The sequence below is a fragment of the Giraffa tippelskirchi genome, chromosome 9 (genome assembly GCF_054371585.1).
Source record: "Giraffa tippelskirchi isolate mGirTip1 chromosome 9, T2T-mGirTip1v1.2.pri, whole genome shotgun sequence".
NCBI classification, from domain to species: Eukaryota; Metazoa; Chordata; class Mammalia; order Artiodactyla; family Giraffidae; genus Giraffa; species Giraffa tippelskirchi.
The window spans coordinates 19,669,858-19,697,726 of record NC_137283.1 but is presented as its reverse complement, the minus strand read 5'-3'; the positions used below and the strand labels follow the sequence as shown (position 1 = coordinate 19,697,726).

At 39.3% G+C, this 27,869-nt stretch overlaps 2 long non-coding RNA genes across 2 annotated transcripts in view; one reads left to right on the top strand and one right to left on the bottom strand.

Moving 5' to 3' along the window:
* LOC145520764 (uncharacterized) overlaps positions 1-832 on the bottom strand; it is a 34,355-nt gene extending 33,523 nt beyond the window's left edge. The window contains exon 1 of the long non-coding RNA XR_014064799.1: positions 583-832. This is a non-coding gene — a long non-coding RNA (uncharacterized LOC145520764). The remainder of the gene's footprint in view (positions 1-582) is intronic.
* On the top strand, positions 359-26,110 carry LOC145520766 (uncharacterized). Its single transcript, XR_014064801.1, has 4 exons — positions 359-473; positions 2,943-4,801; positions 15,389-15,453; positions 23,616-26,110. It is a non-coding gene; the product is annotated as an uncharacterized LOC145520766 (long non-coding RNA).
* Positions 26,111-27,869: the final 1,759 nt, after the last annotated feature.

Genomic DNA, 27,869 nt, shown 5'->3' with positions numbered 1-27,869 from the left:
CGAAATGACAATTTCATGTGCTGCACCTGAGGCTTAAAATCTCACCTGAAATCAAGTGAGAAGCCTATTTTCAAGAAGCAAAGAGACGCAGGTAGGTATCAGTGAGGCTCTGGTACCACGTGATTCTCAGCCCTGGCTGCACATGACAATCACCTGGGGAAACTGAAAACCATGCAGATACCTAACCCTCTAACCCTCAGGATTTTAAACAAAACCTCTGAGTTGAGCTTGGTAGCAGATTACAAAGTTCTGGTGTCACTTGTATACACTGCCAGGGCTGAGAACCCCTGGTTAGGTGAAGAAATAAAGGACCATTATGATATTTGAGCTGTTTGGGAGAGCTACATCAGACAATATTGCTGGCTTTTTACTTTGCAATATTAATAGCTGTCCTGATATGTAGGCTGCCAACAAATCTTATACAACATCCTTAGAACAACAGCTGACATTTGCGTTTTTGTCAGTTTCCAGAGGTACGTATATATTATGTTTAATTTTCAAAACTGCCCTTAATAACCAGAAAATATATTCATTTTTTCAAGGTTAAAAAAAGAATGAGCTCAGAAAACTCACTTAACTCACCCAAATTTCAGTCGGTTGGGTCCTTCTTTTTTGCCACTTATTTCTTCAATAATATATTAAGTATGTGGTATGTGATGAAGGCTTATGCGTTAACTAGTTCTGGCGGAGCCTGGTGGGCTGCCGTCTATGGCGTCGCACAGAGTCGGACACGACTGAAGCGACTTAGCTGCAGCAGCAGGATGCAGAATTCCAGGCAAGAGGAGGCTCCATGGCGACAGGAACATGGCATCAACAAACAAAGTGAAAGACCGTTTCCTGATGAGAGTTTTGTCCGAAGGTGCTGGGGTAAGGACCTTGTACAGGTTTGAAATCACTGGAACTAGAGTTCACTGCTCTCCTGGTCTCAGTTCCTGTCTTCAGCACTCATTCTCTTCTCTCTCCATCCCAGGCATTTAATCTCCATTTCAACACACAGTCTTTTTTGTTAGAGACTATGTTTTCCTGTCGTGGTGCCGACTACCCCTACACACATCCTTCAGGGACATCTTCACGCAAAGCGTTCAATTTTCTCGCAGCCACTATAAGAACATGTGACCAAGGGCTGGCCAATCCTGTGCCTGCTCACTCTGTTCAGTGATTGGTCTAAAATATGGGTGTTACCAGTATGGCCAACGTAGACCTTCGGCGTGATTTCATTCGAGGATCCCTGGAGACAGTGCATCTCTCTTCCTGGTGGATCATGAGCTGTGAGATGCCTTCTCTTTTGCCTCTTAAAGAGAGAGCTGACTGTCGCAGAAGACACTGACGTTAGCCGGCATAGAGAAGGGCCGACAAACAGAAGCAAGAGACGGAGAGAGTGAAATCTCGGACCATATTGTGCTGTGCCTTGAAACCAGCTGTCTTGGATTTCCCAATTACTTAAGACAATAAATTACTTATACTGCATCAAGATGTGTGAATTGTATTTGTCAGTTTTCCGACAGAAAATAATCTGGTCATTACACCATATGTCTCAATAAAGACTTGGAGCGTTTGAATGTGTTTCAGGTGAACAAGTTTTAGCTCAGAATGGGGCTGTTAATGCATACTTGAAAATCTTAAGGACCATTCCTCTGCAATCATAGCCTTTGGCCTTGGCTACAAAGGACATTTCTCAGAGCATCATGGAATGTGACCCTACATCAGTGCAGTACTTCTTGAGGTGCACTTCTGGACCAACAGCATCAGCATCACAGGGGAACTTGTTAGAAAGGCAAATTCTCAGGCCCTTTCTAGGACTTACAGTAGCAGAGACTCTAGGTGGAGCCTGGCAATCTGGGCTTTAACAAGCCTTCCAGGTGATCTCGATGCAAGCTAAAGATAGAGAACTACTACTGTAGAGTCCAAACATGTCCCTCTCTTTTAATCAGAGGTAGCTACAACATACACACAACTCTTCCTTGTCTAAAAATTTGCCAGACCTAGAGAATCTGAAAGTGTTTTAACCTGTTCCCGTTAATAATGACAATAAACAGTAAAAGTCATAGTAGCTGTGAGTTGAATGCTTCATTCAATGCTTCTAATAGACAATCATACCACTTTCTCTGCATATATTATTTCCTTTTTGACTGTTGGCACTGTGCACTTTTTTTGGTTTCAGTGTTTCCCCAAATGAATAATTCACAATACCCTGGAAACCGTTCCTGGATTAGGACTTAGGAGGTACATCTCTATATTTATTTGTGGGATGCATTTTTGTGGCCCTTTTTAGTCTTTCAAGAGAGAGAACATCATTTGAAAGAATCAGCGAGAAACTTCTGATGGTAAAACGAGACACTTTTGCAAGGAGGTTAGGGATAGAAAGTTTTTGCAAATAATTAATTATTTGCCTGTTATCACAAAAGCATGTCTAACCCAGGTGGAATGTTGCACAATTTACAAGCCATTTGTTTTCAGTAAGGCAACTTGAAGCTAGTAAAAGTACTCTGGTACTGTGGGGAGGGAATCATAAGTTATTTATTTAGTGGCGCTGATTGTTTTGAGCACTTGAAGGACTATTAGACAGATTCAACTGTAGTAGTTTCAAACGCTGATTCATATCAGCCAAATGGGCACCTTAAGAATTATCTAGGGGCTTGTGGAAAGTATGGTTTTCTGAGGTTCTGAGTCCAATGGTCTGGAAGAGAGCCCAGGAATCTATATTATATGCAAAGGCTTTGAAGCTAGATCAGGGTCCTCTCTAAATCAAGACCGTTGGTTTACAAACTATGCATTAGTTATTTGGAGGAACTGTCCTAAGGCCTATGGGCAATCCTTCAGTGAGGTGCCACTTTTATCTGTTTATATTCTGAATTTTAGTATAAGGTTTCATTTAAAGAAAGGAATATGCTATGATCTTTTAAAATCACTCTTTTGATTTACTCTTTTGCTTAATGTTGTAGGAGCTTTTGGACTGGAGTCCAGGCCTCTCTCTACCATTACAAGGCTCCTTCTGCCTGACCAAAGGGCCAACAAGGATCCAGGACTATTGAGGGGAAAAGAGTTTGCTCAGAACTGTCTAGCTTCTGGCTACAAAGCAGGTTTAGGGGTATGATAATATGATCAGGTCCTCTATGTCTTCTAACTTATGAACTCACCATTTAAAGGCTGGCTCTTTTTGAACTCGGCTTGTTCATTCACAGAAATCTGCAGAGAGGTGACGCTGACTCTGTTTCAGTTTGCTGAGGTCCAGTGAGTGACAACTAGAGAGAGAATGGTTTAAGTTGTCAGAGGCTTTGGGTTTAAAGTAGAGAAGCCTGAAACTGTCTTTCTTCTTCTATGGGGGATCTCCTATTGCTTCTGATTGTGCATCTTTTTGGTTTTAAGATTTTAAGACACAGGTTTTAAGATTCTTGTTATGGAAATAAAGAAGCACTATTTTATCTAACACAATATATCTAAACACTATTTTATAAAACTCTGAGGGGGGCAATTTATGATTATGAGACCTTGATACAGATTTTGGAGAAAAACTGAAAAGTATTCATTAACAAATATACATTTAAGGCATAGGCCGAGAAACTGAGGTTCATGGGAAAGCAAGGAAGAGATTGTGCAAACATGTACGTATAATATGTGTAGCACCAACTACCCTCACAATCACAGATAAAACACATTCTGTCTCATAGAGATTGTTTCTAAGTTTCCTTTGTAAATATGATGCAAGCAACAGGAAAAAAATATTGTATAATCCCCCTTACTAACTGGGATACAATCTGCTGATGGCTACATTTGTCCTTGTAATAATCCACAAAAGGCTGGTTTTGTGCTCAAAAGATGACCACAGAGTAACGTGATACTCCTTTTCATACAGAGCATAGAACTTTCATAGTTTTGTTTAGTTGTTTTATTTTTTTTTTAAGAAAAAACAAAAATAAAAACCTTTTTCTTTTCAAACCTGAAGTAAAGAATTAATAAGTTATTTTACCAAAAAATGTTCAAGTTCTTGCCCCAAACAGTTCGAAGTCAGGGTGTTAGGAACTGTGCCCCTATAGACAACATGTTCCATTATTACCTGAAAGAGGGGGTAATCAGGATTCTTCAGAGAAACAGAGCCAACAGGATGAGCATCTACAGAAAGAGATTTATTCTAAGAAATTGGTTCATGTAATTAGGAAGGTGGACAAGTATCAAGACTGCTGGGTGAGCTACAGACTATTGTTGAGTCAGAGTCAGTGGTGTAGTTCCTATTCTAATCCAAGCTGAGAATCAGGCCTTACAGGGTGTAGGGAGTGGATCTTTAATGGACATCTAGCCCAGCAGAGAATGATCAGACCTGGACATTAGAAAGACTCAAATGTTAAGTGATACTGTAGGGGGTGTTCTAAATTATACTCTTCAATCCCCATTATTAACAGAGTAAGGTCATGATAATATTTAAACTATTTTCTGTATACTTAGTATTCATGAGTTGGGCTTTAAATGGTTAGACACAACTTTTGAAATAAGCTTATGGAATCAAAACAAATCACTTTTGTCTTTAAACTGTCACAGAGCCAAGAAATACGATGTAAGAGGAAGGGTAAGAGGAAGACTTGTTTCCCTCATAGCACAGTAATTCAATTTTACTTTGACCTGTAATAGTAATACATTTTCCCTTCTAAGGGCCCCCCAACAGCATATTCCAGTATAGAGCCCACTATGTAGTCAGGGCGCTTGTATCTGACAAAATTATCTGTTGTTTTAGGAGATTATATCTAAACACCTATATTCTTTTGTGCCAGCTTCAGAAATCCTCATGCTGCCAGACTTTGAATGTGATGTAAGTATCAACCCCCAAATAAGGAACCAGATTCTGACAGAGCTATATAATCAAAAGTAATTTTCCTTTTGCAACCATTCCACAAAGAAATAGAAAACATTTGAAGTTCTTCAACTACTTCCACTGTCTTACATTAGTATTCGTTTTCAAGAGTTTTCATATGAAGCTAGGTCAAAGCCGAAATAATAATATCTTGCATCATTTTATTTTTTATTTTGGTACTTCTCCCCTAACTTACAGCCTGTCTCTTTCAATATTCCCACTATCCTTTCATTTTGCCTTCTGGGCAATCTTTTCTCAAATCAAAGAGCAGAATTTTCTTGTTATGTTTTAAATACTTTAGAGCCACCCCTGTATTTCTAGGCAACAGTATCATGAGCTCCAGTCTACACAAGGAAAAGCAGAACGTATAGGCTGAGGGATTTGGGAAAGGAAGTGAAGACGCCAGTGCTGGGATAACCCATCTGCTGCCTTTGACTTTGAAAATGAGTGAGCCCAAGGTGAAGACCGAGACAGGCCATATATAATAAAGGCATCTGGAAATTTTCAAACGGTGCAAATTTATCTTCCAATTAAAAATAGAACCTAAGTTTTAAAAAATAAGCCTTTGGAGAGGAAGTATCTCACCTCACCTCTAAACCAGAGCACAGCACATTCTAAGTTCAAAGATAGAGATACATCTGTGGTGCTTTTTAGAGGTGATAGAAGAGGTGATAGTTGAGGCTTTGCCTGGCTTTGCTGTACCAGTGCTACTGGGAAGCAGAAGAGGAAGGTTTAGGGCATTTTTTCATGCATCCAGAGGGCTGTGAGGGAAGATTTCATAGAGCAAGAGGTATTTGCCTTATGGCCTAGATCATATATTCTGTATACCGCTGCCAAAATTCTTTGACTAGGGAACTATGCAGCTGTAAGTACAGATGTGATCTGCCTGCCTAACACTCAAGATAGCTAGTGGCAGTCTCCTGTGTCTCAGCACCCTGCATAACCAGAAATAACGACAAAGCCAGCCTTCACTGCATACTTAATACTTCTTAGGCACATGGGTAAGTGCTTTGCATACATTATCTCACTGACTCTTCCAGGATATACAGTGAACTATCACCATGACCACTTTACACATGAGGAGATGAAGTTGAAACACATGAAGTATTTTGTCCATTCAGCTAGAGAGTGTGAGGAAAGGAATACAATTCCAACAGAACCAGTGACATAATCTGTGAGGCCCTCTGTTTATAAAGCTTATTATTTTCATTATTTCTAAAACTGTTTTTAATACAAAAAGCTACACATATTTAATGTACGTAATTTGATGTGTTTGGACGTAAGCCTATACCCACAAAATCATCACCTCCAAAATTTTTCTTGTGTCTCTTTGTTTTTGGTTGTGTGTATATATGGGTGTATACGTATTAACACTTGGCATGAGATCTACTTTGCTAACAAATGTTTAAGTGCTCACTCCTGCTATATTGTCAACTATAGGCAGAATGTTGTACAGCCAATTTCTAGAACTTATTCATTCTTGCATAACTGGGACATTATACATGTTGAACAACAACATCTCATTCTCCTTTTCTCCCAGCTTCTGACAAATGCCAATCTATTCTTCTTTCTATGAGTTTGTCTATTTTGGATACCGAAGTGGAATCATGCAATATTTGGCCTTCTATGACTGGCTTAGGAGCAAGCATCTTTTAATTTTAAGGCTGGAGTCAACATCTGCAGTGATCTTGGAGCCCAAGAAAATGAAGTCTGTCACTGTTTCCATTATTTCCCCATCGATTTGCCATGAAATTATGCAACTGGATGCCATGATCTTCGTTTTTTTAATGCTGAGTTTTAAGCCAGCTTTTTCACTCTCCTCTTTCACTTTCATCAGGAGAATCTAGTTCCTCTTTGCTTTTTGCCATAAGGATGATGTCATCTGCATATCTGAGGTTATTACTATTTCTCCCGGCAATCCTGATTCCAGTTTGTGCTTCATCCTGTTTAGCATTTTGCATGATGTACTCTGCATAGAAGTTAAATAAGCAAGGTGACAATATATAGCCTTTACGTACTCCTTTCCCAATTTGGAACCAGTCTGTTGTTCCACGTCTGGTTATAACTGTTGCTTCTTGACCTGTATACAGCTTTCTTAGGAGGCAGGTAAGGTGGTCTTGTATTCCCATCTCTTGAAGAATTTTCCACAGTTTGTTGTGATCCACAGTCAAAGGCTTTAGCATAGTCAATGAAGCAGAAGTAGATGTTTTTTTCCAGAATTCTCTTGCTTTTTCTATGATCCAACGGATGTTGGCAATTTGATCTCTGGGTCCTCTGGCTTTTCAGATCCAGCTTGAAAATCTGGAAGTTCTCAGTTCATGTATTGTTGAAGTCTGGCTTGGAGAATTTTGAGCATTACATTGCTAGCATGTGAGATGAGTGCAATTGTGTAGTAGTTTGAACATTCTTTGCCATTGCCTTTCTTTGGGATTGGAATGAAAACTGACCTTTTTCCTGTAGCTTTGTTATATATTTTGAAATGAAAGAAGTGTGATGGCCCCAGCTCTGCTTTTGTTTCTCAAGAATTACTTTGTCTATTTGTGGTCTTTTGTGATACCACATGAAATTTTGGATTAGTTTTTTCTTTGCCCAAGAATAATGCCATTGGGATTTTGATTTGGGATAGTATTGGATCTTTAGATCACTTCAGGTAACATGGACATTTTAAAAGCAATAATTATTCCAGTCCATGAATGTTGGATGTATTCTCATTTATTAAGTTTCTTTAATTTCTTTTATCAATGTTTTATAGTTTTCAGCATACAGACCTTTTAACACCTCGGTTAAATTTATTCCTGGGTATTTCATTCTTTTTGAGACTATGATAAATAGAATTGTTTTCTTCATTTCCTTCTTGGATATTTTATTGTCATTGTGTAGACGTAAAACTGATGTTTGTATGTTGATCTTTTACCCTGCAACTTTACTGAATTTGTTTGTTAGTTTTAACAGGTGTGTGTGTGTAACATTTTGAGTTTTCCATGCATAAAAGTGTGTTATCTGCAAACAGAGATAATTTTATTTCTTCCCTTCTGATTTGGCTGCCTTTCATTTCTTGATCTTGCCTAATTGCTCTGGTTAGGAATTCTAGTGCACTATATTGAACAGAAGTAGCAACAGTGGGCATCCATGATTTGATCCAGATCTCTGAGGAAAAGTCTTCAGCATGTTATCATTCAGTGTAATGCTAACTGTGGGCTTGTTTTACATGGCCTTAATTATGTTGAGTTAAATTCCATCTATGTCTCCTTTGTTGAGTGTTTCTATTATAAAAGTGTGAGTTAGTCAAATGCTATATTTTGCCTCTATTGAGATAATCATATGATTTTTATTCTTTGTTATGTTAATATGATAGATAGTATTTACCGATTTGCATATGTTGAACAATTCTTGCCCCCTAGAAATAAATCCCACTTGATCATGGTGTATGATTCTTTTAATGTTCTGTTGAATTTGGTTTACCTAGTATTTTGTTTGAGATTGGCTGCATTTATGTTCATCAAGGATATTGGTCTGTAATGGTCTTACTTTTATTTTCTTAGAGTGTCCTTATTGGCTTTGCTATGAGGGTAATGCTGACCTAGTAAAATGAGTTTGACTCTAATAAGAATTGTTGCTAATTCTTCTTTAAATGTTTGGTAGAACCCACCAAACAGGCTCAGTGGAACCATCTGATCCTGAGATGGTGGTTGCCATTGTTGTTGTTGGGAGGTTTTTGATTATTGATTTAAAGTTCTTATTTGTTATTGATATGTTCAGTTTTCCATTTCTTCATGATTCAGTCCAGGTCACTTGTATATTTCTAGGTATTTATCCACTTTTTTTTTCTAGGTTATCTAATTTGTTGGCATATAATTGTTCATGGTAGTCCTTTTGAACCCTTTTATTTCTGTCACATCAGTTGTAAAGTTTCCTTCTTTATAAAATTTTATTTATTTGGTCTTCTCTTTCTTTTTTAGTTAGTACAACTAAAGGTTTGTCAATTTTTTTTGTCTCTTCAAAAAGCCAACTCTTTATTTCAGTGATTTTTTTAATATTGCTTTTATAGTCTATTTCAGAGAAGGCAATGGCAACCCACTCCAGTACTCTTGCCTGGAAAATCCCATGGATGGAGGAGCCTGGTAGGCTGCAGCCATGGGGTCGGGAAGAGTCGGATACGACTGAGCGACTTCACTTTCACTTTTCACTTTCATGCATTGGAGAAGGAAATGGCAACCCACTCCAGTGTTCTTGCCTGGAGAATCGCAGGGATGGCAGAGCCTGGTGGGCTGCCGTCTATGGGGTCGCACAGAGTCGGACACGACTGAAGCGACTTAGCAGCAGCAGCATAGTCTATTTCATTTATGTCTTCTGTGATTTTTGTTTCCTTCCTCCACTAACTTTGCACTTGATTTCTTCTTCTTTTTCTAGTTCCTTGAGATTTAAAGATAGGTTGTTTATTTTAGAGCTTTCTTATTCTTAAATGTATATAAACTGCGTTCTTCAGGTTGAAGCAGACAACAACATGAAAGCCTATGATAGTATAATACTCACTGGTAAGGGTAAATATACAGACAAATATGAAAAACAGTAATACTGGTTTGTAAATCACTTTTAATTTTAATGTAAAAGTTAAAGCACAAATGTATTAAAATAAATTGTATACACAAAATTTGATAATAGGTTTATAACATTAAAATGTAATCTCAACATTAATAATATAATGAGTTATTTTTTCCACCTCTACTGATCTGTAGTTCTGGCCATTTATTTGCCATCCTGTAAGTCTCTAAGAGAAGATATTCATCTCTAAATTAGAGATCAGTGTTTTATAGCTGAGGTATTTTTGTTCTGGTAATTGTGAAATTTTCCAGTGCAGACATGGTAAGGTTTCATGAGATATACTGAAGTGTATCTGCCCTTGAGCTTTCTGAAAGTGAGGTGCTGTATAAGTCAAATCAGGTATTAACATCGTCACAACTTTATGTGATAGCATAACCAGCAGCAGCTGGTAGCAGCAACCAGCAGCAGTCTTCCCTGAAAGTGTTTATTCTCATCTAGGCATGATCATGCATTTATGAGTTGATATTTAAATGTGACAAGGCTCATTTTTAACTTTATTTGAAAATAGTAAATTGTTAGTGGTTTTATATTTCCATTTCTGTTGCAGAGGGGCCACAACTGGTATATACTGTGGTCCAGACATGCATATTACTGAAATATGTCTGTTGTTTTATAGCTATGGCTTGAAGACCTCTTACATTGCTAATGGGATGAAGTTATATGCTCTCCTTTAGTTTCAGATGTGTAGTGGCTCTCTTATCAGTTGTGGAGTCTAAAAAAACATGCAAGAAGTCATTGGTGAACAGTTGTTCCAAGTAGGTTACTCTTCTATACTTTCCTCTTACTCTTATTTTTTTTTTTATTTACATATATTAAGCCTCTGTGGGTCAAAAATCTCTCATTGGGGCTAGGTTGGCTCCAAGGAAGGTAAGACTTTTGAAAACAATTATATCTCTCAAACTTTGTAGAGTGGGAGCCAGAAGATAGAGAGGAAGATAGAGAAAGTCAGGAAGAAAAGGAAGGTGGTAATTACATAAATGAATTAGACAGGAGATAAGGAAGATTTCAGAGGAGACAAGGGATCTATCAATCAATTTTCTCTCTCTTTGAAAAACATAGCAATGTGATTTATGTCTTTTAAATAGCGTCTAAACAGTATTCTATTCTTCTAAATTTAAAAAAGCTGAAAAATAAAGAAAAAGAAACAGACTAACTTTTGTACTAAGTACACCTTAGCAACGAGATAACCCTGGGTAGGAGGAAAGAGGTGGAGGAATAGATTTTTTAAAACAGCAGTATTCTTAGTTTTGTTTTATAATTGAGCCGTGAGTTAAAATTTTTGAATTGGTTACTAAAGGAATCTATTACTGGCTTTATTGCCATGATCAAATATTCTAGACATACTTATGCTTAAGGTTTCAATTTTACAGAAACCACTTTCAATTGCCATCACTGGAAGAGATTAGTTTATGAGACGTGAGCAAACTCAATTTGAAAAAAAGTTTTTTTGAGCTCTTATTCTGTATATAGAACTGGGCATCATGAAGCATACAAAGAAAAGAAGACATCACGACCGGGCATATCATCAGCACATGTGGAACAATTAAAGGCAGCTGAGGCAGCTCATGGTGGGACTCGAGTGTGGCATCACTGTTAGCACTTAGGGAGATAAGAGGAAGGAACAATTGTCTCAGGTAGAGCAAAGCTTAAACAAATGTTAAAAGAGTAAAAAGATTTCAAATAAGTCACAAGGGAAAGAAGACTTTCCAAACTCAGGCATGAAAAAGACGGCAGGGAAAAGAAAGAGTTGGGATGAATTGAGGAAGTAACATTGACATATATACATATACTATCACGTGTAAAATAGGTAACTAGTGGGAAGCTGCATATAACACAGGGAGCCCAGCCTGGTGCTCTGTGCTGACCTACAGGGGTGGGATGGGAGGGGGGAGGGAGGCTCAACAGGGAGGGAATATATATATATGATTGATTTTCATTGTTGTAGGGCAGAAACCAGCACAATATTGTAAAGCAATTTTCTGCCAATTAAAAAATAAATAAATAAATAAAGATGGATTGACATAAAAAGTAGCCTTGGGCCAATCTGGAGATGGGTAGATCAGACCTGAGTTTACAGGGCAAAGCGAAGATTACTGCTGGAACTCTTAGAGGATATGAACCAGAGAAAAGGGGGAAATGAAGTTATGTGTGCATAGGAAACATTTATTAAATGCCTAATGTGTGCTGGGCACCACTTTAACATTTGGAGTTACAAAAACAAGTAGGATTTTATACTCCAGAATCTCACTATCTTGTAAAAGAAACAAACATGTAAGTCAATAATCACAAAATTAGTGTAATATACACAATAATGGAGGTTTTAAGATCTTCTAGGGGCAATAAGAAAGGGTATCATCTACATTGGAGTTGCTAGAAATAAATGTAATCTCTTTCCCATTATAGCGTTCAGATCAGAAACTTGGATTCAGGCACTTCTGTGTAGATGTAAAGGGAAAAATCCTAAATGCCAAAGATTTGAACTGTCCTTCTTGCAAATCAAGTTTTAGTGTCTTCTGACTTAAAAGCAGTGGTCATTTCATTGGATGTGTTCAGCCTTAGCATCACCACTGACAATTCAGTGGTTTGACAAACTTAGGAGGGAGAAAAAAGACCTGGAATCAAAGAATGTTTTCAATTCTTTAGGATGCATTTACAATAGAACACACCCCCATTTAGAGCAACATAAGCTCTGCAGGCTCAAGCTTTCAATCCATTTGAAAGCCAAATGGATTGTTTGAGAGAATGTGGTTTCTGCTGATAATTGGAAGAAGGATAAGAAGGTTATAAACAATGGGCTGAAAAGTAAGTAATGTTTAGGGAACAATTTTACTCGGTATCTCTACTTCTTATAATTAAGTCTCAGCTCAGTAATTTGTTTGGAACTCAATTTTCAGTAATTTTTTGCAAGTCATAGGATGCTAGGTCTATGGGTATGCTAGCTGTGTTAAACTAACCTACTGAAGTTATAGCTGAAGAAATTTAGAAAAGGCATGCTGCTGCTAAGTCGCTTCAGTCGTGTCCGACTCTGTGCGACCCCATAGACGGTAGCCCACCAGGCTCTCCCGTCTCTGGGATTCTCCAGGCAAGAACACTGGAGTGGGTTGCCATTGCCTTCTCCTAGAAAAGTCATGAAAAAGTTTTAACTATTGCGTACTATCTACATTGGAAAACTGTTGTCATATGGAAGTAAGGAGAAATGGGTCACTTTGTCTGTAGTTCAGTTCAGTCGCTCAGTCGTGTCCGACTCTTTGCGACCCCATGAATTGCAGCACGCCAGGCCTCCCTGTCCATCACCAACTCCCAGAGTCTACCCAAACCCATGTCCATCAAATCAGTGATGCCATCCAACCATCTCATCCTCTGTCGTCCCCTTCTCCTCCTGCCCTCAATCCTACCCAGCATTAGGGTCTTTTCCAATGAGTCAACTCTTCGCATGAGGTGGCAAAAGTATTGGAGTTTCAGCTTCAACATCAGTCCTTCCAATGAACACCCAGGATTGATCTCCTTTAGGATGGAATGATTGGATCTCCTTGCAGTCCAAGGGACTCTCAAGAGTCTTCTCCAATACCACAGTTCAAGAGCATCAATTCTTCGGCGCTCAGCTTTCTTCACCGTCCAACTCTCACATCCATACGTGACCACTGGAAAAACCATAGCCTTGACTAGACCTACTTTTGTTGGCAAAGTAATGTCTCTGCTTTTAAATACATTATCTAGGAGCCCCCCCAAAATAAAGTCTGACACTGTTTCCACTGTTTGCCCATCTATTTCCCATGAAGTGATGGGACCAGATGCCATGATCTTAGTTTTCTGAACGTTGAGCTTTAAGCCAACTTTTTCACTCTCCTCTTTCACCTTCATCAAGAGGCTCTTTAGTTCTTCTTCACTTTCTGCCATAAGGGTGGTGTCATCTGCATATCTGAAGTTACTGATATTTCTCCCGGCAATCTTGATTCCAGCTTGTGTTTCTTCCAGCCCAGCATTTCTCATGATGAACACTGCATATAAGTTAAATAAGCAGGGTGACAATATACAGCCTTGACGTACTCCTTTTCCTATTTGGAACCAGGCTGTTGTTCCATGTCCAGTTCTAACTGCTGCTTCCTGACCTGCATACATGTTTCTCAAGAGACAGGTCAGATGGTCTGGTATTCCCATCTCTTTCAGAATTTTCCACAGTTTATTGTGATCCACACAGTCAAAGGCTTTGGCATAGTCAATAAAGCAGAAATAGATGTTTTTCTGGAACTCTCTTCCTTTTTCGATGATCTGGCAGATGTTGGCAATTTGATCTCTGGTTCCTCTACCTTTTCTAAAACCAGCTTGAACATCTGGAAGTTCACCGTTGATGTATTGCTGAAGCCTATCTTGGAGAATTTTGAGCATTATTTTACTAGCGTGTGAGATAAGTGCAATTGTGCAGTAGTTTGAGCATTCTTTGGCATTGCCTTTCTTTGAGATTGGGATGAAAACTGACCTTTTCCAGTCCTGTGGCCACTGCTGAATTTTCCAGATTTGCTGGCATATCGAGTGCAGCACTTTCACAGCATCATCTTTCAGGATTTGAAATAGCTCAACTGGAATTCCATCACCTCCACTAGCTTTGTTCGTAGTGATGCTTTCTAAGGCCCACTTGACTTCACATTCCAGGATGTCTGGCTCTAGATGAGTGATCACACCATCGTGATTATCTGGGTCGTGAAGATCTTTTTTGTATAGTTCTTCTGTGCATTCTTCCCACCTCTTCTTAATATCTTCTGTTTCTGTTAGGTCCATACCGTTTCTGTCCTTTATCGAGCCCATCTTTGCAGGAAATGTTCCCTTGGTATCTCTAATTTTCTTGAAGAGATCTCTAGTCTTTCCCATTCTGTTGCTTTCCTCTATTTCTTTGCACTGATCGCTGAGGAAGGCTTTCTTATCTCTCCTTGCTATTCTCTGGAACTCTGCATTCAGATGGGATATTGGCAATTTGATCTCTGGTTCCTCTGCAGACGTTACAATAAATTCAGTATTCATTCATGTATTCATTCACTCACTAAATTTTACTGAGTATTTTCCATTGACGAGACATTGTGTTGGTTTCTTGTTAAAATTTTAGGATTGCGCAAGTTTCGTCTTTTTGTTAAATTGAAATGTAGTGGATTTACAATGTTTTGTTCATTTCAGGTGTACAAGTACAGCAAAGTAATTCAGTTATGCATATATATGAAAAAGAAAAGTGAAACTATTAGTGACTCAGTCATATCTGATTCTTTGAGTCCCCATGGGCTGTAGCCCACCAGGCTCATCTGTCTGTAGAATTTTCTATGCAAGAATACTGGAGTAGGGAACCATTCCCTTCTCCAAGGGAATCTTCCTGACCCAGGGATTGAACCCACGTCTCCTGCATTGCAGGTGGATTCTTTATCATCTAAGCCACCAGGGCACCCACACATATATATGTATATGTGTATATTCTTTTTTCTAATCTATTCCACTATAGGTTACTACAAGATATTGAATGTAGTTCCCTGTGCTATACAGTAATTTCTTGTTGCTTATTTTATATATAGTATTGTGCATCTGTTAATTTCCTCTTCCCTATTTATCCCCCACTTCCCAATTTGGTAAGCATAAGTTTGTTTTCTGTGTCTGTAAGTCTGTTTCTGCTTTGTTCCTTTGTACTGTCCTTTTCTTTTACATTCTGCATATAAACGATATCATACAATGTTTGCCTTTCTCTGTCTGACTTACTTCATTTAATATGATAATCTTTAGGTCCATGTTTCATCTTTGAAATCCCATTAAGCAGTTTGAAATAGTGTTTTGTAGTAATAATAAAGCTAGCTAAAACTTATTATACACTTACTGTGTGGTAGGCTCTTTTTAAAGTATTAACTCGTTAAATAATCATATATATTTTGTGAGTATATTATTATTTTTGTCTTTCTTTTACAATTGAAGCAACTGAAGCTCAAAGAAGTAAGAGACTTGCCAAGATCACAGAGCCATACAGTATTCCAATTCAGGTAGGCAGAATCTAAATATTTTGATAAATATAATATGCATCTTTTTCAACAATCAACAAGAATGTATTGAGTATATCCACTGACGTGTGAACCTTTCCAGAGCAAAGACTTTTCCTATGTTATCTCCTTATGCTCAACAACTAGCAAGGAAAGCCATTATTAGATATTTGCGTGTGTGTGTGTATGTGTGTATGTGTATGTGTTAAGTGGCCTCAGTCATCTCTCTTTGCGACCCTATGGACTGTAGCCCACCAGGCTGTCCATGGAATTCTCCAGGAAAGAATACTGGAGTGGATTGCCACACCCTCCTCCAAGGGATATTCCTGACTCAGGGATTGAACCTGCATCTTTTTACATCTCCTGGATTGGCAGGCGGGTTCTTTACCACTAGTGCCACCTGGGAAGTCCTTATTAGATATTTATTTAATGTTATTGCATATATACATCAAGGAATACTAAAAATATAGAAGATACGGTTCTACTTCAACATATTTATAGCCTAAATACCACTGTAACTAGATTTTATAGTCATTAACAAAAAGTTTTCAAAATTTGGAAATAAGGCAAAAGTATATATAATATGTCCACTGAAAGTTATGCTGCTTCATTGTGTAATAGGCCCACCCAAGCATTATCTCATTCTCTAGGAAACATACCGGTGTTTGAATTTGTTACTTATTGAAATTAATTACATGCAAATACTGTGAGCTTACATATTGACTTGTAGATTTCTCTATGGTAGACAAGATGACCCCAATGGTTATGGCTTTCTTGTTCTGTAGGACACTAACTGGTTTTCCTTGTAACTGCAGTCTAACATTGATTTTTCTAATACTTTGAAATAAATATTCAGTTCCTTAAATAATCTTGGGAGCAACTTGATCATCTTGTTGTTGTTGTTTAGTCACTAAGTCGTGTATGGGTCTTTGTGACCCATGGACTGTAACTCACCAGGCTCCTCTGTCCATGGGATTTACCAAGCAAGGATATTGGAATGGATTGATTTCATTCTCTAGGGGATCTTCCCAACCCAGGGATCAAAGCTGGGTTTCTGACATTGCACTTATTTTTTGCTCTTACACTACTAAAATTTTCTCAAATGCAATTCTGTATGGTGAACCACATGAAGACTCCAAAATTTATTAAAATTACAGGAAGAAACTAGACTGTTCTGAAAGATGCTTACTGTATGATTGTGGAGAAAAGATATGACTGCAAGTGTACACAGTGGTGAACTTTGACGTAACTAGCTGGGAAGTGGGAAGAAGTGAGTCTTCAACAACTAGTCAGTCTTGCTATCCTTTGACTTTATGGCCCTTATCAGAGTGAATGCTGTTAGACTTACTCTTGAGTATAGAAATCATGTCACATCCATCTTTGTATCCCTTTGGCCTGAGAGGGTGCCTTGATGTTTATGCTTTCAGGAAATGATTGCTGAGTCAATGTCCCAGTTAATGCCAATTTGAGCTTTGTGTAAATCCTTTAGTCCTATTTTACTCTCTCACACACACAAAAAGAAGACATGGAACCATTTTTGCATACTGACTGAAAGCTGGTAATGTCATGGAGAATTAAATAGAGATACTATAGCTGTTAAAATAGCCATAGATTTAACAATGCAGAAGAAAAGATTATAACATTAGATGGGACAGAGACCACATAATAGTTCCCTTGAAAGTATGGTATCACTCTACTTTTTACAAAGGGAGACAAAGAGAATTAGTATCACAGCCATTGAATAAAATAAATTTGATGATATCATCATCACTGCAATTAAGAAAGACAATTCTTAAAGAAGCATGACAGAGAGAAAGAGAGAGGAGGGAAATAGAGAAGCATGAGAGAGAAAATACGAAGAAATAAAAACATTACCCAGGATTAATTCTTACCCTGGGCACATAGTATATGCAGCATCTGAAATCGCCTAATTCATCTCTGTCTGTTACTCTGATTTGGATGATAGAGTAGCTCAGTTAAATTGAAATTGAGTTAACTTGACAACCAAAGACTGGCATTGTTACTGGCTGAAAATCATTAATTTTGATGTGATAAACTCCTTTCTAATGGGGGCATTTTTTATTACCTCTGGTGTTTTTTTGTTTCGGTGACTTTTTCCAATAATGTCAATATTTCAAGTATGCCAGAGGAGAAACAAAACAACCATATACTCTTTTCTCCATTATTATTATATTTAAAAACTTCTTGCTTCCCTTGTTTGCTTAATGTAAAATGAAAAATCAACAAGGTTAAGAACAACAAATTGTGATAGTAATGTATTGATTAATTCAGAAGTTTTATCAGCATATAAACATGGAAATAAGTAATGAAATATACTAAACTTGGATATCAGGCAGAAGTTAAAACCTACTGGGAATACAACCCAGTCATCTGACAATGCCTTAATCAGTAAATATCTTCCTTTGGGAGCCTGCTGTATGAATAGTGTCTTTGTACCAGAAATTCAAAGAAGCATTTCTTGTATAGGCACAACGGATCACAATCTTGGCTGCATATTGTCATCTCCAGAACTTTATATGTATATATATAAATTTATATATATATACATGCACGTATGTATATTGGGCTTCCCAGGTAGCCCATTGGGTAAAGAATCCACCTGCAATGCAGGAAATGCAGGAGACACCAGTTAGATCCTGGGTCGGGAAGATCCCCTGGAGGAGAGCATGACAACCCACTCCAGTGTTCTTGTGTGGAGAATCCCATGGACAGAGGAGCCTGGCAGGCTATAACCCTTAGGGTCGCACAGAGTTGGACACAACTGAAGTGACTTAGCATGCATGCACATATGTAAGTTAACCCTATGTACATATTTTATATATATATATATATATATATATGATTATTCCTAGAGATTTGTATTTGATTGGTGTGTGGTGCATCTGGATAATGGAATTTATCAAAGATCCGCAGGTGATTTACCATGAGGATAACACGCTAACTGAATGACAGCTTGTCTTAAAATGTGTTCAGCTATCAACTCTGAAGAGTAGACTCAAAAATATTAAATGAGAATCCTTCACTCCAACATGATGGTGAGCAGGTCACCTCTTGGTAACCTGATAGACTGGCAGTGGCTGCCTGGAATGCAGTATTAAAAAAGACATTAAAGCCACCTGTTACCTTAGGAGGACATGGTGTTCTGATGTACTAGGGACAGGAAGAGTAAACTCCATATATTGCTCATCCCTGATTTTGCAAAAATATATATGTTTATACTTAATTCAGATGACTTAATAAGTGACCTCAATTCAGCAAAGAATCAGCACCTTCTTCTTCCCCTAATTTCAATTTTGTGAGGCAAAAGTGCTCTTTGTCCTGCTTCTTTTTTGCTTCCTCTTTCTCTGTTTTCACAATTTCAGCCTTGACTAGGTGGTGATAGAAAATATTGATTAAAAGGGCTCATGTTGCTTCCTTAAGACTGAACTTCTTGAAGTCAGAAATTGTGTTTTATAATCTTTGTATCCACAGCACCTAAAATGGGGTTTGGTATGTGGGTGCTAATATAAACAATCAGTCATTCAAATGGCTTCACTCAAGACCACTTTTTCAAACACATATCTTCTAATCTTTAAGGACCACTTCTACATTTTAAAAACTATCCTTATTCTATCTCTTCCTCTGTGTTTAGTTATTACGGCATTGTCTTGGTGGGGCTGGATGGAAGGTGTCTTTGGTTGGAAAAGCTTTATTTTTAGTCTGATAATCTTCCTGTACTCTTTCCTGTGTGTCCTGTCACACTGCATCTTAAGACTGTCTGCCTGTGGGGCAGGTTGTATGTGACAAAGATGGCGGCCACATCATCTCCCATTGCTTATGCTCCCCTGCTATGTGACCTGGCAGTCCTGCACCAAGAGGTGGGGTTTATTCCTCCACCAACTTAAATCTAGACATCTTCTATACTACTTTGATGAATAGATATGGTGGAAGTAATTCTGTGCTTATTTCTTGAGCATAGCCCTTAGCTGTCCTGGCAGCTTCGTATGTCTCCTTCATGGAAGCCAGCAATATTGTAAGATTTGTGTCTACCCTGAGGCACCAGGCTAGTGTGGAAATGCAATGTGGTGAGAGATAGAGAGAGATGCCAAGAAGCACCAAGGTACCAGCTGTGTAGATGAAGAGACCTTGGCTGTGGTTCCTCCAGTCCTGGCCACCAGCTGATGCCGCATGGTTCAAACTGCCCATCTGAGCCTTTCCTAATATCCTTCCCACAAGAGTCTGAGCAAAACAAAAATTAATAAAATATTTTTAATTCACTAAGTGGTACTTGGTATGCAGTAATAGCCAACAGGGACAGATTCTGATCAATTCATATCAACCACGGTAGTCCCTCCACGATGCTGTACTTTCTGCTAACTGGCCTCTACTTGAAGACAAGTTTCAAATCATCAGAGCTTGACCACATGGCCAACATGTTTCTAGATGCTACTTAGTGCTCTGGGGTGACCTAAATGGGAAGGAAATCTAAAAAAGAGGGAATATATGCATACATATAGCTGATTCACTTAGCTGTACAGCAGAAATGAACACAACATTGTAAGGAAACTGTTTCATAAAGATTAACTTAAACAATATTTATAGATTCAAAGAGGTCTCTTTGACTTTCAGCTATATCTTATGTTGGGTGAATGACTTTGGACATAACATTTTTCTTTCCTGATCTTCGGTTTTCTCATTTTGTGAAATGAATACGAGATAATAATGGCGCATGCATGCTAAGTTACTTCCGTTGTGTCTGACTCTTTAACCCCATGGACTGTAACTCACTAGGCTTCTCTGTTCATGGGATTTCCCAGGCAAGAATACTGGAGTGGGTTACCATACCTTCCTCCATGGAATCTTGGTGACCCAGGTATCGAACTTTGCATCTCTTACACCTCCTGCATTGGCAGGCGGGTTCTTTACCACTAGTTCCACCTGGGAAGCCCCAGATAATAATGGTGATGGTCGTTCAGTCATGTCCAACTCTTTGTAACCCCATGGACTATAGCCTGACAGGCTCCTCTGTCCATGGGATTCTCCTGGTAAGAATACTGGAGTTGGTAGCAATTTCCTTCTCCAGGGGATATTCCTAATCCAGGGGTCAAATCCAGGTCTTCTGCACTGCAGGCAGATTCTTTACTGTCTGAACCACCAGGATTATTGAGGTTTAAACAGATGTTTAAAACCACTGGGCAGAGCGCTTAGCTTGCTTAAAGTGTCTAGTACATGGGACTTGTTAAAAACTGCAAAATATTAATAATACCAGTTTTCTGCTTCTTCTTTTGTTGTTGTTGTTGTTGTTTCAATAATTATTGGCTGGGCAGCAATGTTTCACGGAGAAGGCAATGGCACCCCACTCCAGTGTTCTTGCCTGGAGAATCCCAGGGATGGCGGAGCCTGGTGGGCTGCTGTCTATGGGGTCGCACAGAGTCGAACACGACTGAAGCGACTTAGCAGCAGCAGCAGCAATGTTTCATGTTTCTTCCTAACTGTATCCCCCTTACTCTGAGACACTCATATTCTCAGAGTTTGGAAATATTGCCTCTTCAAAACTTCAGCCCATGATGGTTCTTTAGTGAGTACCAAGCATGGCTCCCTGTCCCCATCGTTTTAGGTGAGAAGGCAGATCTCTCAAAAGAGATTGCCTTTGAATAGGTCCTCCCCAAGGCAGCAGCAGATTCTCTCCTCTCTGATTTTCTCTTCTTTATTGTTTCATGGAATTTCCCCTTCTTTCACAGATGTGGAATGAGGGAGGAAATGGTTATGTTTAATATGTCAAAGTTATGGCTGGCATTTAAATTTATAACTACCATTGGATGTAGAAGCTATGGGGACAAATCAACGGCATTCAAAAGCAAGTGCTTCCTGAACTCTCTATCTGGTATTGTTAGCTGTTATTTTAAGTATCTGATTTCCTCAGCAGACTGTGGGTCCCTTAAAGTCGGGCAATGCTCTTTTCTTCTTGCACATAGAGATAGACATGTTACAATTCTGAGTATATTAGATATTTATTTGAATACAAGACACACAAGTGAATAGAGAAAAGGTGGCTAAGAGTGGCTAATGATGTTTTAGATATTCACAAATTATTTTCTTTAAAATATAGTCTCTAAAGCACCATCTTAATAAAGACAGGCAGGATTACCATAGTAAACAGACACAGAATATATCAGTGCTCATTCAAAGGTGATGTCCTGGTCAGTGGGTGGTGAATGAAACACCTAGGCCCTTTTCATTTTGTGGCTCCATCATCATTCAGAGTTATGTCTGTACAGCCTGTGTAGCAGGAGACCCACCTACTTGCTTGAAATCACCAGCCACAAAACACATCACTTCTGCTCCACTGAGTAGAAACTAGCCATATAACCTCACCTAAATCCAAAAGGTAAAATTCATGGAGGCAGATGGTTTGGGTGTTCTTCATGTAGCGAATGCCCTGTGTCATGTTTAGCACCATTTCATTGTTGTTCAGTCACTCAATCATGTCTGACTCTTTGCAACCCCAAGGATTGCAAGATAGTAGGTTTCCATCTTATGAGTGGCTTATGATGGCTTTACCATCTTATAAGTTTGCTCAAACTCATGTCCACTGAGTCAGTGATGCCATCCAAGTTTAGCACCATACTTGTCCTCTACCCACTGATATCAGTGGCAACCCCCAACTTCACCAGTTGTGACTCCAAAAAAAAGTCTCCAGATGTTGCAAAATGTCTCCTTGAAATTGCACTTCATATGGTTAACAGCTGGTGACCAGCAGAATTTCTTGACCCTGTCTTACAGAACAACAGATTAGGGAACTGAGTGTTAAAAACTCCTTAGCTTGTAAACTGCCTTCACTGACTATATGCACCTTAGTTATTTTGCTTCTTTTCTTTTTTCTCTTTCTTTAATTGCATACCCTCCAAGCCTCAGGTAGCCTAGGTAGCCTATTGCAAGACTTCTTAACCACCCCATAGACATTGCCTTCAACATATGGGTAGCTATAGTAATGGGGGCTTAAATTGTTTTTTTCAGGAACTTGGAGTCAGCTCTTGTCCAGTTTAAGTCAGCTAAGACTGGTTTGGACAACTGACACTAAAACTAGGCCTGTACAATGATGAATAACCTTTTGATGTCACAGAGCCAAAAACTCCACCCTCAGATAATACAAAACACCTCCATTTTTGAACACTTACACCATGAAGAGGCATGTAGCTCAGGTACACCTGCATGGAACACCAGTTACCTCACCTTTTCTCTACCTCCCATCAACCTTCCCCGTGCTTAAGACCACCTGCTTCTTTATCCCATAAATATTCCCAACCCCTTGCCTTCAGGCAGTTGGATCTGAGGCTTTCCTGTATCATCATTTGACTGCCTTGTGAATAAACTCTTTCTCTGCCACAAACTTCAGCATCTCAGTGTTTGGTTTGCTGTGCATCAGGCGAATGAACCTGGTTCAGTAACACCCTGGGGTATAAAATCACTCATGTTTAACAACCTCTAGACATGCCCAATATGCACTAGTGGAATAGGGGTAGGATAATCACCATAAAAACTTACATTCAAAAAGAGAAAGCTATAAGGCAGTAATCAGTCTGGTCCATTGCCATGATGGATCTTGGGAACAGGCAGTGAAGACGCCTGGCAGTGAAGAAAGTACCTTGACTAGAATCATCATATCTTCCTTTTGTTCTCTGGGAAGAACTCCCTCTGGGATGCTCTTCCTTGCCTGTTTCCCTCCTGGCTATATCTTAAGTGCACACAGGTGCCCTTATGGAGCTTCTGTAGCCTGCTTGCTGCTGGTGCAAGTTTTGAGCCCCTGGGATGTTTTATGACTTGAGCGGTTAAAGACATCTTTATGTCAGGCTTGTGCTTTCACTGCAATGCAATTCTCTTAAAAACTTAGTAGACTTTTGATCTATTTGCTTCTAGAGAGTTCTAGAAGCAACAACAATGTCCTAAGCTTTTGCCTAGATGCATCCTCTATATTTCTTTTCTTCTTTGTACACATGTCCCTTTCTCCTAAATTAATGGCACTTACCTTGAGGCTATCTGAAATAAAAGGCTTGGGTAGATATATAAAAATCTTTATCTTTGGCACAAGGCTGAGTTCCTTTATTTTAAGTGACTACAAGACCTTTTAGAACTAACACCCAAAAAAGATGTCCTTTTCATTGTAGGGGACTGGAATGCAAAAATAGGAAGTCAAGAAACACCTGGCGTAACAGGCAAGTTTGGCCTTGGAGTACAGAATGAAGCAGGGCAAAGGCTAATAGAGTTTTGCCACGAGAACGCACTGGTAATAGCAAACACCCTGTTCCAACAACACAAGAGAAGACTCTACACGTGGACATCATCAGATGGTCAACACCGAAATCAGATTGATTATATTCTTTGCAGCCAAAGATGGAGAAGCTCTATACAGTCAGCAAAAACAAGACCGGGAGCAGACTGTGGCTCGGATCATGAACTGCTTATTGCCAAATTCAGACTTAAATTGAAGAAGGTAGGGAAAACCACTAGACCATTCAGGTATGACCTAGATCAAATCCCTTATGAGTATACCGTGGAAGTGACAAATAGATTTAAGGGTCTAGACCTGATAGACAGAGTGCCTGATGAACTATGGACAGAGGTTCGTGACATTGTACAAGAGACAGGGATCAAGAAAATCCCCATGGAAAAGAAATGCAAAAAAGCAAAATGGCTGTCTGAGGAGGCCTTACAGTTAGCTGGGAAGAGAAGAGAAGCGAAAAGCAAAGGAGAAAAGGAAAGATATTCCCATCTGAATGCAGAGTTCCAGAGAATAGCAAGGAGAGATAAGAAAGCCTTCCTCAGCCATCAGTGCAAAGAAATAGAGGAAAACAACAGATTGGGAAAGACTAGAGGTCTCTTCAAGAAAATTAGAGATACCAAAGGAACATTTCATGCAAAGATAGGCTTGATAAAGGACAGAAATGGTATGGACCTAACAGAAGCAGAAGATATTAAGAAGAGGTGGCAAGAATACACAGAAGAACTGTACAAAAAAGAGCTTCACGATCCAGATAATCACAATGGTGTGATCACTCACCTAGAGCCAGACATCCTGGAATGTGAAGTCAAGTGGGCCTTAGAAAGCATCACTACGAACAAAGCTAGTGGAGGCGATGGAATTCCAGTTGAGCTATTTCAAATCCTCAAAGGTGATGCTGTGAAAGTGCTGCACTCGATATGCCAGCAAATTTGGAAAACTCAGCAGTGGCCACAGGACTGGAAGAGGTCAGTCTTCGTTCCAATCCCAAAGAAAGGCCATGCCAAAGAATGCTCAAACTACTGCACAATTGCACTCATCTCACATGCTAGTAAAGTAATGCTCAAAATTCTCCAAGCCAGGCTTCAGCAATACGTGAACCGTGAACTTCCAGATGTTCAAGCTGGTTTTAGAAAAGGCAGAGGAACCAGAGATCAAATTGCCAACATCTGCTGGATCACTGAAAAAGCAAGAGAGTTCCAGAAAAACATCTATTTCTGCTTTATTGACTATACCAAAGCCTTTTACTGTGTGGATCACAATAAACTGTGGAAAATTCTGAAAGAGATGGGAATACCAGACCATCTGACCTGTCTCTTGAGAAACCTGTATGCAGGTCAGGAAGCAACAGTTAGAACTGGACATGGAACAACAGACTGGTTCCAAATAGGAAAAGGAGTATGTCAAGGCTGTATATTGTCACCCTGCTTATTTAACTTATATGCAGAGTACATCATGAGAAACGCTGGGCTGGAAGAAACACAAGCTGGAATCAAGATTGCCGGAAGAAATATCAATAACCTCAGATATGCAGATGACACCACCCTTATGGCAGAAAGTGAAGAAGAACTAAAGAGCCTCTTGATGAAGATGAAAGAGGAGAGTGAAAAAGTTGGCTTAAAGCTCAACGTTCAGAAAACTAAGATCATGGCATCTGGTCCCATCACTTCATGGGAAATAGATGGGCAAACAGTGGAAACAGTGTCAGACTTTATTTTTTTGAGCTCCAAAATCGCTGCTGATGGTGATTGCAGCCATGAAATTAAAAGACGCTTACTCCTTGGAAGGAAGGTTATGGCCAACCTCGATAGCATATTTAAAAGCAGAGACATTACTTTGCCAACAAAAGTATGTCTAGTCAAGGCTATGGTTTTTCCAGTGGTCATGTATGGATGTGAGAGTTGGACGGTGAAGAAAGCTGAGCGCTGAAGAATTGATGCCTTTGAACTGTGGTGTTGGAGAAGACTCTTGAGAGTCCCTTGGACTGCAAAGAGATCCAATCAATCCATCCTAAAAGAGATCAATCCTGGGTGCTCATTGGAAGGTCTGATGTTGAAGCTGAAACTCCAATACTTTGGGCACCTCATGCGAAGGGTTGATTCATTGGAAAAGACCCTAATGCTGGGTAGGATTGGGGGCGGGACGAGAAGGGGACGACAGAGGATGAGGTGGTTGGATGGCATCACCGACTCGATGGACATGGGTTTGGGTAGACTCCGGGAGTTGGTGATGGACAGAGAGGCCTGGCGTGCTGCAATTCATGGGGTCGCAAAGAGTCGGACTCGACTGAGCGACTGAACTGAACTGAGTTTTAATAGGCCTTCTTTAAATTGTCTCCTGTTCTTTGTACTCTATAAGAAATTGGCTTCTTCAGTCCCGTAATTCTTTAGTTTCTGTTTGCAAACTTTTGCTTGTAATGACTTCCTATAAGCAGCAAGAAACAAACAGTAAGTACTGGTATTGTAACACATTCCATCTGCTGCTTCCAGAGCAATAGACTCAGTATGCCTTCGATCTTCTTTCCAAGTGATTGAAGGTGACAGTTCTACCTAACATGCCTCCATTTTTGCAGACTGTAAAATCTATTTCTGAACTACCTGCTGTGAGCCCAATCAGTCCTTCATTGCTACATATTTTATCAGTTTTTGTTAAAGCAGTACTGCACTTGAAAATACTAATTCCCATGTTAGGTGGTATAGATTTGACTGCTTTGACACATAGATAATATGTGCTAAAATTTAGGCATTTATACTAATATTTATTAATACATATGTTAATGCTTATTCAGGTCAATGTATTAATATATTGACATGCAATTTTACTGGGGCTTCCCAGGTGGCCTAGTGATAAGACACTGCTTGCCAGTGCAGGAGATGCAAGAGACATGGGTTCAACCCCTGGGTTGGGAAGATCTCCTGGAGAAGGAAATGGCAACCCACTCCAGTATTCTTGCCTGGAAAATTCCATGGGCCAAGAAGCCTGGTGGGCTACAAAGAGTTGGACATGACTGAGCACACATGCACACACACACACACAATTTTATATACAAAATTATAAATGTATATAATTTATATGTTTCTGATAATATAAACTATTTCAAGCATACAAGTTTATTTTTCGATCATGTAACTCTTCAAGGCAGGCATGATTTGTGGGTGGTTTTGCTCTTTAAAGTGATTACAGGACACTGTTTTTTTTCCATTTTATGGCTATACCACCCTTGGAGCCTCAGGAAGAAAAAGGATATCATAGAAGAGCCATATCATATCCTCTCAAACTACATTGGCTAGAACTTAGTCATGTGATTATTATCTAATTGCATGGCTGTCTGGGAAAGGCAGTCTAGCTATGTGACCAGGCAAAGAAAGTCATAAGGGTCTTGGCTGTAGCAGCTGCTCCTCCATATCTTCTGTGTTCAAGTGAGTCCTGATCCCACTGTGAGTTTCTGACCTCTACACATAGATGTTTCATACTCAACTTGAAAGGCAATAGAATGTGTGTGTGTGTGTGTGTGTGTGTGTGTGTGTGTGTGTGTTACTCACTCAGTCCTGTCCAACTCTTTGGACCCCCATGGACTGTAGCCCATTGGAACCCCATGGACTGTAGCCCACCAGCTCCTCTGTCCATGGCAAGAATACCAGAGTAGGTTACCATTTCCTCCTCCAGGGGATCTTCCTGACCCAGGGATTGAACCTCGGTCTCCTACATTGCAGGCAGATTCTTTACCATCTGAGTCATGAGGGAAGTCCAATAATAGAATATGCCATCCCTAAATATGCCACTTTTGTATATTGATTAGATGAGCTGTAGGTACTTGAAAAACAGGACTTTCAGGGAGAGGCTTTCTCTGAACTCCCCTTTTCTGCCTAAAGACAGAACTTCCAAAATGAATTCAACTGTATTAAATTGCCTCTCCATGAGATCCATCAACAGTAAAGCCTCAACAGTCACAGGTTACTAGATATTGACACCACACCTAGACAAACTTTGTCACAAACTATCACACCTTCCATCTATTTTTCTAAAGGTCCTAAAAATCACTGACTCTCCCCTAAGAGGCCTATAACCCCTCTTCTCTCTCGTTATTAAGATGGTATTTAATCTTGAATTCTAAGCTCCTTTGGGGAGTTACACATTTTCT